Source organism: Meles meles, unplaced genomic scaffold (assembly GCF_922984935.1).
Source record: "Meles meles unplaced genomic scaffold, mMelMel3.1 paternal haplotype, whole genome shotgun sequence".
Taxonomy (NCBI): domain Eukaryota; kingdom Metazoa; phylum Chordata; class Mammalia; order Carnivora; family Mustelidae; genus Meles; species Meles meles.
This window is the reverse complement of record NW_025721149.1, coordinates 505405-519605: the sequence shown is the minus strand read 5'-3', so window position 1 is coordinate 519605 and position 14201 is coordinate 505405.

The following is a 14201-nucleotide window of genomic DNA, read 5'->3' as shown; positions in this document are numbered from 1 at the left end:
TAATTTTTAAATCCCCCATCACCAGGAGTAGAAGTTTCCCAGGCTTGGCAAGTTGACAAGATGTTGATGATCCTCACCAGTAGGTATTACTGGGAACATCCAAGGCATGCTTGCTTGTCAGTGGAAAGGTTGGCTTCCATCTGCTCCATGTCACCTTACCTGTGCTGCAGGTAAAGGGAGGGGATGGAAGGGCCAAGGAATGACAACCTGCTCCACCATGCTGAGTTCCTGCCTCTGAGCTAAAGAGGGAAATGATTTCAATTTGGGCGAGAGCTGTAGCATTGCCTCTCTGGGAAGTGTTGGATACAGTTTCCTGCTCCTCTTTGTTCTCATTGACCAATGTCATTAACACTTTCCCTCAGTGCCTCTTTTATAGGCTTCCCCTCCCAGAAAGAAGCGATTCTGGAATTCAGAGCTCTTTGGACAGATGCACTGGTTTGCTTTTTTTTTTTTTTTTTTTTTTTTTTTTTTTTTTTTTTTTTTTTTTTTTTTTTTTTTTTGTGATGTGATATCTCCCATCTGGAGGGGTGGCTGGAACCAACTTCTTTATTCATTCAGAGTGAATGGTGGCGGTTGACCCAAGGCTTTGAGTTCAAGTCTTATATGTCAATAACTTGATAGGAGGAGGTATTCTTAATAGATCACTATGAGCCAGATGTTTTCAAACCTCTGAGACTAACATGGGTTCTCTTGTCTTAAATGCCCTTCTTTCCTTCATATACCTGATACTCTACTACTTATTCCTAAAGAAAATCCCATGGTGACATTTGAGTCACCTTGTCTGCAGGCTGTGCATCTGTGTGTGTATGGATCTCCACGTAGCAGATGGGCATGACCAACAATGTTAGTGTTTTGAACCTTTTTGCTTCTAACACCTTTGTCGGACTTGGTTGGTTCACTCCTCAATCTTTGTATTTCTGAACGACATTCACATAGAAACCCTTCTAAACTTTTGGGTTATTTTTGTGGCCTTTCTCCTGGTTCTCTCATATCTTTCTGTAGAGATGTTCACCAGAACAGCATGGGTGTTTAAGGTGAAAATTAATTCCTTTGCCATTTCACAGAGATTTAATACGATCTTGTTTAGTTTTCACAAGAACTATATCCACTGGGTAATGGTTGACAGATGCTTTTTGTTTACATTACGATCGTGTTTCATAGTTTTGCTTGCTATTTAAGAAGGCAGAAACACCTTGAATTTTCAAGAAATAGCCCAGGGTGCTTAAACACAGCCTTTTTCCAAATCAGCCATAGTGGGAACAATTATACCATGGAACCTGGCAGAAACTGCAAATTAGACATTTCTTGTCTTTCTTTTCTTTTCTTTCTTCTTCCTCTTTTTTTTTTTTTAATCAAGAGCCAGTTTACCATTACATCTCTAGTTTTTGTAGATTGCTTTGCCTCTTGTGGGCTCATATGTCCCATTTAGATCAGCTTATGATTCATGAAACATTGATGTCCTAAGAGCTTGTGATAGGTTTTCATTCAGGAAAGAAAAGGGGTTGTGACCAACTATGGGGTAAACACAATTAAATTATTTTTAAGATTATTTACTTATTTAAAAGAGAGAGAAAAAATGAGAGAAAGAGAGCGTGCACGCTGGGGCAGAGGAAGAGGGAGAAGCAGGCTCCTTGATGAGCAAGGAGCCCCATGTAGTGCTTGGTCCCAGGGTCCTGGGATCATGACCTGAGCCAAAAGCAGATGCTTTTCCGACTGAGCCACCCAGGTGTCCCATCCCAGTGGGTGGGTGAAAGCTTGCTGTAGTCAGGGGAGGGGCTACCACCAGAACTAAGGGAGTTCAGGGACTTTATGGTGCCTCCTTATCTGGTCTGATTTCTTAGCTCCCTGTCTCTCCTGGTTCTTACTCACCTTCCCATATGTATAGAAATATGCCTGTTGGTAACACAGTCTTTGTGACTTGATGAGATATGATTTTTGAAAGTCTAAATGAATTTCCCGTGTTTGCTTTTACCTCAAGTGCTGTGTTCTCTTCTCTGAGATACTGATTGGTGAGACTGTTGTAAGGAGAACACTGCACCCCAGTAAATGTGCTTATGTACAGGGGGACCCCACCTTCATTAGAGGGCACAACTGCATGTGACGTGTGCCATGGTTCTAATCTAGATACAAAGCAACCACATGGCTTTTCTGCTCATAAACATGATTCAGGGCCTACGTTTTTCATAAGCCTGGGACTGTTCATTCTGCCTAAATTCAAATACTGAAGGCCATATCACTGTTTCTTTCAAAGCATTTCTTTATATTTTTGGATTTTTTTTTTTTTTTGGTGGTCCATTGATATGAATTGTGAAACAATTCAGTTCAAATGGAGTACTAACAAATAACAAGGAAAAGATTTTTCATGTGGAAATAAAAATGAGAAAAGAATAGTCAATTCTATCAGCAATTATGCACACATTTTCTCAAGACATTATCTGCATGTTTCTTAAGATCTGGGCTCTGATGGTTTGCAAATCTGTCTTCCTGGGAGATTGAGAGCCAGAGGCAACTAGAGGCCTGGCACAGCATACAGAGGGTCGAAACAGGTGGACTTCCAAGTGACAGATGCCCTTTGTTCTCAGAACTATTGGGAAACATTATCCCTCACATGAATATTCATGAGGTGAGGGCTGCAGCCTGAGGCTTCACTCTGAGATTGGTAACAACCTGAAAAGAGCTTGGATGTGATGATTTCACTTTTAGGAGCTTAGGTAGGCTAAGGAAATATCCTATACAAGCACAGATAGTCAGTGCAGTACTGCTTATACATGTATTTATTTAATGCTAAAAAGCATCTTTTTTAAAAATTTTGTTATGTTACTCACCATGCATTCAATCATTAGCTTTTGGTGTAGTGTTCAATGTTTCATTAGTTGGGTATAACACCCAGTTATCATTATAACACATGCCCTCCTTAATACCCATCACTGGGCTACGCCATCCCCCAAAACCTCTCCTTTCTTTAACCCTCAGTTTGTTTCCTGGAGTCCAGAGTCTCTCATGGTTTGTCTCCTGCTCTGATGCTCCCCCCTTCAGATTTCTCTTCCTTCCCATAATGTCCTCCATGCTCTTCCTTACCTTCCATATATGAGTGAAACCACAGGATAATTGTCTTTCTCTGCTTGGCTTATTTCACTTAGCATAATCCCCTGCAGTCCCCTCCATGTTGATAGAAAAGCTGGGTAACCATCCTTTCTGAGAGAGGCATAATACTCCATAGTATATATGTACCATATCATCTTTATCGATTCATCTGTTGAAGGGCATCTCAGCTCTTTCCATAGTTGGCAATTATATCCATTGCTGCTCTGAACATTGGGGTGCATGTGGCCCTTATTTTCACTACATCTGTATCTTTGGGGTACATATCCAATATTTCAAGTGCTGCTTCATAGAACAGTTCTGTTTTTCACTTTTTGAGGACTCTCCACATTGTTTTCCAAAGTGTCTGCACCAACTTGCATTCCCACCAACAGTGTAAGAGGATTTTCCCTTTCTCCTCATCCTTGCCAACACTTGTTTACTGTCTTGTCACTTTTTGCCATTATAACTTGTGTAAAGTGGTATCCCAATGTGGTTTTGATTTGAATTTCCCTGATGGATAGTGATGTTGAACATTTTTTCATGTGTCTGTTAACTATTTGCGTGTCTTCTTTGGAGAAGTGTCTGTTCATGTCTTCTGCCAATTTTTTGACTTGATTATTTGTTTTTTGGGTGTTGAGTTTGAGAAGTTCTTTAAAGATTTTTGATACCATCCCTTTATCTGTAATGCCATTTACAAATGTCTTCTCCCACTCCATGGATTGCCTCTTAGTTTAGTTGACTATTTCCTTCGTCGTGCAGAGCTTTTGGGACTTCATCAAGATAAAAAGCTTCTGTTTTTACACTTAGAAGATGGAAAACATTCCAGTCTACCAGTGGAGGAATAGAATATAAGTTATATGGTAGGAATATAACATAACAATGTATGGTAGGAATATAACACAAGTACGATACCAATTACTTAAAATGATGATATTGATTTATACTCATTGACATGGGAAACTCACATTACATATTGTTAAGTAAAAAAAAAAGCTGCTCATCAAGTGGTCCATTAGTATAAAATATTTTGGGAGTAAATTTTATATGTAAACATATGTTAAACCCCATAAATATAGATGTGTACACAGGAGAAACATGGAAGCTTATGTATAAAAGTGCTGATAATAGATTTCTTCTAGGGAAAGAAACATAACTTAAATTTCATATTTCTGTTTGCTTCCTTATCTGATTTTTGAAACACCATAACTGTTTTATTTTAAAGAAAAAAGTAGCCCTGGAGCTGTTGTTTTTCACCATCAGGATCGGGTGTATTTGCAAGGCCCTGATGTCCCTCAGTTCCCACCATGGGGAGCCACTCTCCCCACACACTGCCTGATGGCCCAGTCCTGTGCGCTTATTCCCAGGATGAGCCTGGCTGGGCCAGGAGTACCTGAGCTCTGTGCTCTGCAGTTTAGCCTCCAGCAGCCTGCCCATCTCCCTACCTGGAATTCTGCCTTGTTCCTGATCCCAGTACTCATCCCTGGGTTTGTTTGTCTGTTTGTTTGTTTGTTTGCTTTGTTGTTGTTCTTTTTTCTGGATTCTAGCCCCTGAGTCCTTCCTTGTGATCTGCAGGATCCCTGCCCTTCTGGTGTCATCCTGTCTTTATGAGTTTCCCCTGCACAGGGCCTCACTCCCGTGCTGCGGTTGCTGATATCCTTCTGCCTGCTGACGGCCTTCCTAGTGTCCAATACCCATGGGAATGGTGACCTCACCACCCACACACCATGTACCTGGGATCCATGCTGTTCATGCCAGGATGGGCTGCCCCTCAGGGCTTGTGGGGTCTCTTGTCCCCTTGTTACTGTGCCTGGCCATGTGATGTGTCTCTTTCCTGCTCAGGCCTGGTCCATTCTGCCTGATAGCCATGTTCATTATCAGGTAGAAATTGGGAGAGTTTCACACTCCATGAGGCCCCGTGGCTCTAGATAAACCAACTCAGACCTGACCCAAATAAGATGCAGGAGTAACTGCTGATAAATCTGGATAAACTCACCCATTTAATAGGATTCTGTCAGCTGCAGCAATAATCCAGGTGAGAGACCTGAGGAGAGTTGTCCATGGATCATGGACACTTCTGAAGATTTGTCAGAAACAAGGCTGTTCTGTTCCCTCAACACCCTCCGTAGCCTCTCTGCTCCTTCCTCCCCACCACCATGGGCCTGCTTTCTTTCTTTTTTTTCTTTTTTTTTTAATTTCTTTTCAGCATAACAGAATTCATTGTTTTTGCAACACACCAAGTGCTCCCTGCAATATGTGCCCTCCTTAATACCCACCACCTGGCACCCCCAACCTCCCACCCCGCCCCATCAAAACCCTCAGGTTGATTTTCAGAGTCCAGAGTCTCTCATGGTTCACATCCCCTTGCAATTTCCCTCAACTCCCATCTCCTCTCCCTCTCCCCATGTGCTCCGTGTTATTTGTTATGCTCCACAAATAAGTTAAACCATATGATAATTTACTCTCCCTGCTTGACTTATTTCACTCAGCATAATCTCTTCCAGTCCCATCCATATTGCTACAAAAGCTGTGAATTCATTCTTTCTGATGGAGGCATAATACTGCATTGTGTATATGGACCTCATCTTCCTTATCCATTCATCCGTTGAAGGACATCTTGGTTCTTTCCACAGTTTGGTGACCGTGGCCATTGCTGCTATAAACATTAGGGTACAGATGGCTCTTCTTGTCACTACATCTGTATCATTGGGGTAAATACCCAGCAGTGCAATTGCAGGGTCATAGGGAAGCTCTATTCTTAATATCTTGAGGAATATCCACACTGTTCTCCAAAGTGGCTGCACCAACTTGCATTCCCACCAACAGTGGAAGAGGGTTCCCCTTTCTCCACATCCTCTGAACACATGTTGTTTCCTCTATTGTTAATTTTGGCCATTGTAACTGGTGTAACGTGGTATCTCAATGTGGTTTTAATTTGAATCTCCCTGATGGCTAGTGATGATGAACATTTTTTCATGTATCTGATAGCCATTTGTATGTCTTCATTGGAGAAGTGTCTATTCATATCTTCTGCCCATTTTTGATAGGATTATCTGTTTTTGTGTGTGTTGAGTTTGAGAAGTTCTTTATAGATCGTTTTTATCAAACTTTTGTCTGTACTGTCATTTGCAAACATCTTCTCCCATTCCGTGGGTTGCCTCTTTGTTTTGTTGACTATTTCCTTTGCTGTGTAGAAGCTTTTGATCTTGATGAAGTAGACCTGCTTTCTGATGGGAAACCGAAGATGCTTTGCCAGTGGGCTGTGAAAACTTGGGAGCAAGGGTCTGTCTTTGAGTGGGGTTGTCCTGGAGATATTCCCTCCCCAAGCCAGGCAGGTGTAGCTATCTGTTATCCATGTGGAGTGTCCCTGGCTCTTCCTGGCATGCTGGCTGTGTGCTAGACTGTCTCCTGCCCCATCCTGGGCTCATCTGTGCCTCCTTCCCAGTGTCGATCCTTCACCCTATGTCCATCAGTGATGATTTTTTGTGGGCCACATTTCAACTCATAACAGTCCATCCTCAGATCCCAAAAAATACACGTCCTTCTCACACGTGAGATCCATCTCTACCCCTTCTATTGGAGCCATTGAATGGTCCTTGCTAACTACATGGGCTCTGAAATGTAGTCTATCTGAGAGAAAGGTTTTTCGATGAGTTTACATCAGAATGTTTTTGTGTCATGAATTCATTTGATGGAACTTGTGGCAGATAAGCCAGGCCTGACTCAGATGGAGCAGCTATTAAAAAATAAGTATTTGAAAATATGAAACCGGGGCTCAGAGGGCTTCATTGGGAGCTTGAAGATCACATGGCCTGTAGGGGAGGGGAGGGGCCAGGTTGAGATCCTCTTCAGGCTCCCGCTGCTCTCTTTCTGTAACGCTCATTTGTCACTGTCTTGTTTAGCAGGAATTGATTTATTGGTGGATGGCCTCAGAATCTATGCAATTTTCAGGTAGGGTATGGTAATATGCATGCTATTGTGCAGAACAGGTGAAAACACTTACCTCAAAAGGTGAAAACCAGCCCAGTAATCACCATGATAAGTTCTCATAATCGTTGGAATCTTCTCTTGGGTCCAACTGTTTGGAATTTGATTTCAGGGATTCCAGTGCATTGAAATTAGCTTGGATAACATACTCGTTATGCTTTGGGAGGGTGGAGAGCTTCTCTCTTCCTGCATGGGGAATCTGGGAGGATTTTCTTTCTCTTTGGTGGCTCTCCCACCTCACTTGTAACTCATCCACATCACAGCCCAGCCATGGCAGGCCTTGACCTCCTATATGATGCATCTGCTTTTCCCTTTGGCTTTGTGCAATGTCATGATAAAATACACACAGTCTACAGCTGTTCAGATGATGTTGCTTTTCCCAATTAGTTTCCATTAACAGAGGCTTTATTTCAACAGGTAAATAAGATACAGTGCCACTTGGTGTTAAGGCTGACTAAGTGGGCAGTGGACAGCCTGAGATGTGATTGCCTAGAGTACCAATAGGAAGCATGTTTCTTGCTGTAGCCAAAAGAATCCTTAAGTAGTCGCTGTGTGCAAGTCACTTAAAGTCTTTTTTCTGTGTCTTCCTGCCCTTCTCCTTCTAAAATTAATTTTTTAGATCAATATTATGTCTCCGGTGACAAATAATGGTATAGACATCTATTCTTATTGAGAGGCCATTTGCTAAAAGGAAAATAATTTCTCTGATAAAAATTAGGCCTTAAAAATTTTGCAAGGGAGGGCACCTGGGTGGCTCAGAGGGTTAGGGCCTCTGCCTTCGTCTCAGGTCATGATCCCAGGGTCCTGGGATTGAGCTCAACATCAGGCTCTCTGCTCAGCAGGGAGCCTGCTTCCTCCTCTCTTTGCAAGCCTCTCTGCCTATTTGTGATCTCTGTCTGTCAAATAAATTAAAAAAAAAAATTGCTACGGAATTCACTGCTCAAATGGCATTATTAGAAAGTGTCCATTGTAAATTATGCACATAAAGCACTTAGAGCTTATTAAAATCATGCTTTATGATGCAGAGCGATTTTTGTCCATTGCAGATGTGGCTTCTTTGTCTTGCATCACTGTGTAGACTAGATCATTGCAGGGAGTTTCACTAAAGAGGGATCATGACTACTTTCATGGACTGAGATGGAGCCAAGTGTGACACTGAGAAGGTCAGGTTGCAGGAAGGATGCCATTGTTTTCCATCTTGTCAGCAGAAAGCGCCTCCATAGAAATTTGGAACCAACTTTAAAACAGACCCAACAAGGCTCCTTCTCTGCTCTTTCCACAGCTTCGACTTCGTACCTGACACAATCTCTATCCCAGCTCGGTGCCTCAGTTTCCTTACTGGCACCAGTGTCCTGTGGCCCGTTGGAAGATTATGTGAGATAACACACACAAAGTGCTGCAAAGGATGCCTGCATGCAGCAAACAGGTGATGCGTGTTAGATATTAGGATCACTGTTATCATTTGCCCAGATGCAGCCTTGGGTCCTTGTCTTCCAAGGCGGGGCTCAGCAGAATGATGATTATATAAGACGAGGCTTTCCACAGCCATAACTGCAGGATGTAATGCTTGGGAACATGGCCAACTATTTGTGGACTGACATCCATGCCTCTCAGGGACTAGAGGCCATAAAGCCTGCCCTTCACAAAGACCACTCAGGCTTTTTGGGAGGACCTGACTCGGATGCCTTCTCACCATCTATGGTGAGATGGCAGAAATTACATATGTTTTGATCACTTTACCTGAAATTTAACAAATTTTATGAACTTTATATTTCAAAGTGATTCATATCTATGCAGTCAGCTCTATATCACAGTGATCACAATGCTGTGGTTTTATTTTAACTTTTTTTTTTAAATTTCTTTTCCGCTTAACAGTATTCATTGTTTTTGCACCACACCCAGTGCTCCATGCAATACATGCCCTCCCTATTACCCACCACCTGGTTCCCCAAACTCCTACCCCCCGCCCCTTCAAAACCTTCCATTTGTTTTTCAGAGTCCATAGTCTCTCATGACTCATCTCCCCTTCCAATTTCCCTCAACTCCCTTCTCCTCTCCGTCTCCCCATGTCCTCCATGTTATTTGTTATGCTCCACAAATAAGTGAAACCATATGATACTTGACTCTCTCTGCTTGACTTATTTCCCTCAGCATAATCTCTTCCAGTCCCATCCATGCTGCTACAAAATTTGGGTATTCATCCTTTTTGATGGAGGCATAATACTCCGTCGTGTATATGGACCACATCTGCCTTTTCCATTAGTCCATTGAAGGACATCTCGGTTCTTTCCACAGTTTGGCCACCACGGCCATTGCTGCTATAAACATTGGAGTACAGATAGCCCTTCTTTTTATGGCATGTGTATCTTTTGGGTAAATACCCAGTAGTACAGTTGCAGGGTCATAGGGAAGCTCTATCTGTAATTTCTTAAGGAATCTCCATACTTTTCTCCAAAGTGCCTGCACCAACTTGCATTCCCACCAACAGTGTAAGAGGTTTCCCCTTTCTCCACATCTTATCCAACACACGTTGTTTCCTGTCAAGCTAATTTTTGCCATTCTAACTGGTGTAAGGTGATATCTCAATGTGGTTTTAATTTGAATCTCCCTGATGGCTAGTGATGATGAACATTTTGCCATGTGTCTGATAGCCATTTGTATATCTTCATTGGAGAAGTGTCTGTTCATATCTTCTGCCCATTTTTGATATGATTATTTGTTTTGTGTGTGTTGAGTTTGAGGAGTTCTTTATCGATCATGGATATCAACCTTTTGTCTGTACTGTCATTTGCAAAAATGTTCTCCCATTCCGTGGGTTGCCTCTTTGTTTTGTTGACTGTTTCCATTGCTGTGCAGAAGCTTTTGATCTTGATGAAATCCCAAAAGTTCATTTTCGCTTTTGTTTCCTTGGCCTTTGGAGACATAACTTGAAAGAAGTTGCTGTGGCTGATATAGAAGAGGTTACTCCCTATGTTCTCCTCTAGGATTCTGATGGATTCCTGTCTTACGTTGAGGTCTTTTATCCATTTTGAGTTTATCTTTGTGTACAGTGTAAGAGAATGGTCGAGTTTCATTCTTCTACATATAGCTGTCCAGTGTTCCCAGCACTATTTATTGAAGGAATGTCCTTTTTCCACTGTATATTTCTTCCTGTTTTGTCAAAGATTCTTTGACCATAGAGTTGAGGGTCCATATCTGAGCTCTCCACTCTGTTACACTGGTCAATGTGTCTATTTTTATGCCAGTACCATGCTGTCTTGGTTATCACAGCTTTGTAGTAAAGCTTGAAATCTGGTAATGTGATGCTGCCAATTTTGTTTTTGTTTTTCAACATTTCCTTACCAATTCAGGGTCTCTTCTGATTCCATACAAATTTTAGGATTATTTGCTCCAGTGGAATTTTGATCGGAATGGCATTAAAAGTATAGATTGCTCTAGGCAGTATAGACATTTTAACAATGTTTATTCTTCCAATCCAAGAGCATGGAACGGTCTTCCATCTTTTTATGTCTTCTTCAATTTCTTTCATGAGTGTTCTGTAGTTCCTCGAGTACAGGTCCTTTACCTCTTTGGTTAGGTTTATGCCCAGGTATCTTATGGTTCTTGGTGCTATAGTAAATGGAATCAATTCTCTAATTTCCCTTTCTGTAATTTCATTGTTAGTGTATAAGAAAGCCACTGATTTCTGTAAATTGACTTTGTATCCTGCCTCGTTACTGAATTGCTGTATGAGTTCTAGTAGTTTGGGGGTGGAGTCTTTGGGGTTTTCCATATAAAGAATCATGTCATCTGTGAAGAGAGAGAGTTTGATTTCTTCCTTGCCAATTTGGATGCCTTTTATTTCTCTTTGTTGTCTGATTGCCCTTGCTAGAACTTCTAATATTATGTTGAACAAGAGTGCTGAGAGTGGGCATCCTTGTCGTGTTCCTGATCTCAACAGGAAGGCTGTAAGCTTTTTCCCATTGAGGATGATATTTGCTGTGGGTCTTTCATAGATAGATTTTATGAAGTTCAGGAATGTTCCCTCTATCCCTATACTTTGAAGCGTTTTCATCAGGAATGGATGCTGGATTTTGTCAAAAGTTTTTTCTGCATCAATTGAGAGGACCATGTGGTTCTTCTCTCTTCTCTTATTGATTTGTTCTATCACATTGATTGATTTGCGAATGTTGAACTATCCTTGTAACCCAGGGATGAAATCCACCTGGTCATGGTTGATATGAATAGATTAATAGTAGGTCAAGTGCTTTTCTGCTGTAGCTATCAAATGTGTACTTCAGACTTGTCTTTCTAGCTCACTTACTTTTACCCACTCTCCTTTTCCCTGGCCTTCTTCTTGGGGCTCTTGAATATCACCATTATCTAGCTCACTTACTTTTACCCACTCTCCTTTTCCCTGGCCTTCTTCTTGGGGCTCTTGAATATCACCAACTTGTTGATTAGACTCCTGTGTTAGGGGTTCTCCTGATCATGCAGAACTCTATTGAAGTGTGCTCTGGACTTGCACAGGAATGTAATGTGTAGGCACAGATGCATTCTGTTAGGCTGTGCCTGGATCATTGCTAGCTTTAATTGTACTCTAATTTCATCTGTTCTAAACATGATTCCTTTTTTGGCAGTACAAACTGCTCTGAGAGGTGGGACCTAAAAGTCCATTCAAGTTACGCTTACACAGACATGCCTAGTGAGGTCCATCCTCAGTGCACCCTGTATTGTTCAAAAGGCATAAGCTGTTAGTTTATGCTATGTGTTGTTTTAGGTTCTATATAAAAGCTAGACAGATCTTTTCCTTGTTAGGTCCAGCAGACCATTTCAGGCCTGTTATTTATGGGCTGAATGGTGTCCTCCTCCCCAAATTTATATTTTGAAGCCCTAACCCCCAGTATGACTAAACTTGGAATAGGGCCTATAAAGAGTTAAATTAAGATTAAATGAACTCAAAATAGTGGGGTCCCTTATGATAACACTAGTGTCCTTATAAGAAAAAAAATCCAGAGAGCTCTCTGTGCATTCAGAGAGGAAAGACCATGTGAGAACATTGCAAGAAGGAAGTTGTCCATAAGTCAGTAAGAGACATCCCATCAGAAACTACATTTACTGACACATTGATCATGGACTGTTAGCCTCCTGAATTGTGAGAAGATATTTTGAGAAGAATTGTGAGAAGATACATTTCTGTGGTTTAAGCCACCCAGTCTTTGTGTTCTGTTATAGAAGCCCTAGAAGATTAATACAAGACCACTTCTGGGAGTCTTCATTTCATCCTGAAAAGTCTTTGTAGCAAATTAAGCTTGAGACATATAGCATCATCTATTTCGCATTTGAAGTCCAGTATCTCTGGTTGTTGTGTAACTACTGACATAAAAAGGAGGATAAGGGTGGAAGTGGAAAGTCAGCCTAGAGACTAATATATTGGTTCATTGGAGAGGACAATGGCATTTTTCATAATTTGATTATGTATAGCCGAAATGACAACTCTAAATTGGGAAGTCTGTAACATATTCTAATTGTGCAATTTATAATATATGAAGGTAAGAATATATATCAACAATAACACAGAGAGTGGGGCTTTTGGCTAGACTCATACTATTGAAATTTATACATTTTATGTAAGATGTTACACTATTAACATAAAATTGGTAGCGATAATTGTCTTGTTCATGGTGTAACCTCTAAGTTAACATGAAAAAGATGCAGAGATATATAGCTAAAAAGCTAATAAACAAACTTTGAAATGCTGAGGATACTAAAGATATTTCATTAACTCAAAATGAGGCAGAAAATAAGGGATGGAGAAAAGAAAAACAGATGAAACAATGAGACATCAAATAGCAAAGTAGTAAAACAAAATCAAGTTACATCTAAAATCATATTTAATTTAACTGGAATTCCAGTTAAATGATGGAGTATGTCTGACAGGAGGTGGGGGGAAACTGTTGGAATCAGAGTTGGCTTTGTGAATTACTTAATTGCACTCAGCCTTGGTGCTATTGACATTCTGCACAATCACTATAGAACAATGCATGTGTGGCATGTGTACACTATAGTTTAATCTGACAGAATCACTCTTTCTGAATGTCTGGGGAATTTAGGGACCATTGTAAAAATAATTGGCATGGAAAATCAAAGTGTTTTTCTCTTCTTAAATAACAATTTTGCATCTATCCAACATACGTGGACAAGGGGCTGGGAAGAGAGTACAGGACAATAATGTTAAAAAGTAAAATGATTAATTTATATTTGTTGTAAATCTCTCTTTTTATCATCAGTGAAAGAGAAGAATGAATGACCTGCTTTGGTCTGTTTGAAAGTAGCAGGAATTTGATTCAAGGGAAACAAGAATTATATTTTATTTATTATTATTTAATTTGTGCAAGAAACGACTTTAAGCGTTTTACATATATTATCTGATTTAATCTTTCAGTGCCCCTTTGAGGAGGTTCTCAGTGGAAATACTGTAGTTTTTCAACAATAAATACATACTTTGTACTAGATATCAGTCATTATGTAGACCACTGGGAATTCAACAATGGTTAAATATGTTCTCTGCTATCTGGACTCTCACAAACGCTGGGGATCACAAATATATGAATGGAAAAATATAGTTTGTAATAAGTATGGTTAGTAAGAATAAACAAGTAGGAGAAGGAGATTTCCCATCCAGCAGGGAGCCCAATGTGGGCCTGGATCACAGGACCCTGAGATCATGACTTGAGCTGAAGGCAGACGCTTCACCAACTGAGCCACCCAGGTGCCCATATCAGCATTGATTTCTAAGCATAATTGATTTGTAGGTAGGCGTTCTTAAAACAGTCACTATATTACATTGGAACTGGAAGATTACCCAAGATTCAGATTGTAGGACAGGGATGACACAGACCTCATTTACTATCAAAGATTTCGTGAATATATATTCCACACATCTGTGCAAGGCACTGTGCTATGGTATGTGGAGTTTCCAGTCATGCCCAAGGAGAGGGACCTAAAAGATGATGGCCTGGACGTGCAGACCTGGCTCCCTTTTCCACCCACCCAGTATCAGAGGTGGGCCTTGGAGGGTGTGTTTCTGGTGGTGATATGTCCTGAGGTGAGTCTGAAAGATGGTAGGTGCAGGGGACTTAATTATCTGGAGT